Here is a 1972-nt window from a genome sequence, read left to right on the forward strand (position 1 = left end):
CACGCAAGCTGTTGGTATTTAGAGAGCACTGAGGGCGGGCATCAGGTGAGCAAGCTGGAATGAAACAGTTTTTTAGGAGTCGCGGCAGTAGAGGCGGCGCAACTATAACGACATGTGAATAATCCCACCCACACTAAAGCGGTACTGAACTGCAGTGGAAACGCAAACCGAGCCGAGTCGTACCACGCAGTGGAAAAGCGCCATAAGTCTCTGAGAACCTGACACCTTGTACTTCTGGAGACTCCAGGTAGTTCTGGAAAATGGTGGCGCTGGAGACTATGGTTCCTGGTGATTTCTCACCTAATTCTTCACCTTAATTCCGAATTCTTTTGCAGTTAACATGCATCTTTTCTTCTCCACATGTTTTTGACTGACCCTGCTGACCCACTGAGCATTTTGCTGTCCAATGGTTATGCATTAACTTTGCAATTTCTAGTATTGTATTAGTTTTGAATATTTTTCATGGGCATTTAACAATTTTTAAGTTAAATCTCTTTTTTGGCTCATTTTATCTGTAAAAGAAAATCTGCTTAATAATTAGGGCTGCACGATAAATCGCATGCGATATTTAACGCGCATCTTATCAGTAAAGCTGGTTCTGTAATCAGCGGTAAATCTCCATCACCGAGGGCAGGCATCAGGTGAGCAAGCTAGTGAAACGTTGCACGCGCAAAAGAGAAGGTCTGCACACATCCAAAAACTTATTTTAAATGCAAAATTGATTTTCGTGTGCTCTAAATACTTTCTTCTTTGCGAGACAAACATTTTCTCCACAAAACTCAGTTCGCGCACGTGCAAAACACACTTTTGCGCGCTCAAAATATGATCTTTTGCACGCAGAATTGCGGCAGAGATGTAATCCCATACTTTAGGAGCTCAGAAGAACAACACGGCTAAAAGCACAGAGCTTTACGATTTTTTTTTAACCCTGTAAAGCCTGACATACGAAATATTAGTTAATTAAAAATTTAACAATTTATTGGATCTTTAGACAAAATATAAAAAAAGTTTGCATGTGTTTTATGCTTTGAATCATATTTGATACATCAAGCTTTTAAGGCCCAAATAGTATGATTTAGTGAGAATATAGAGCTCTTACTCAAGAAAGAAAAATTCAGTGGCCCAAACTGAACAGAAATATGCAATTTCGTGCAAATGTTGTTATTCACCCCAAAAATTAGATGAAATTCTGATAGCTTGTAATGTAAATCAATGAGATTTTCTGACAGTATTAACAAACTACTTAAATAAAATGCATGGAAATATCATTAATGAATACTAAAATGCAACTGAATAATAAAATGCAATACTTCTTCCCAATAATATGTCTTAGTAAGAAGATTATGATAAAATATATTTTATTATTATTATTATTGTACTAGTGGTAGTAATTTGGGGCATACATTGTTGAGTGATGTACAAATAAACGTTCCTCATATATTACATTTTAACCTGATAAAAATAATATTTAAAAATAATTCATAAAATAAAGCCAAGTTGATTCAGTCAAGTAAATGTTCATATTGCACTATTAATAACAGTATAAAGGACATTATTTTGTTTATTTTATAAAAATCACTACAGATTTCACAGAATAAAGATGCATGCACCACAACCTGAATGTGGACATTTTTATAATTAATCTAAAAGGTGTAGCGAATCAGCTCATGGGGAAATATGAATAATTAATCATAACTAGTTATAATTAATTACAAATATTTAGATCCGCTGTAGATATTTACTTGACCTCTCAGGGTCAACTGTCTGTCAATTCTAAGAACGTTAATTTCCTGGTTAAGGGAAATAACTTTCTTACTGTACAACTCTACACAGAGCCTGTAGCATAAATCTGCAGTTATGAGCAAACAATGACCAACGTCAAGTGTGATACAAGTAAGACTTTATTAACTACATAAACACTTAAACTAGTCCAACATACTACATAAACACTTAAACTAGTCTAACATACACA

The sequence above is a fragment of the Sinocyclocheilus rhinocerous genome, unplaced genomic scaffold (genome assembly GCF_001515625.1).
Source record: "Sinocyclocheilus rhinocerous isolate Xijiao unplaced genomic scaffold, SAMN03320098_v1.1 scaffold343, whole genome shotgun sequence".
In the NCBI taxonomy this organism is placed as follows: Eukaryota; Metazoa; Chordata; class Actinopteri; order Cypriniformes; family Cyprinidae; genus Sinocyclocheilus; species Sinocyclocheilus rhinocerous.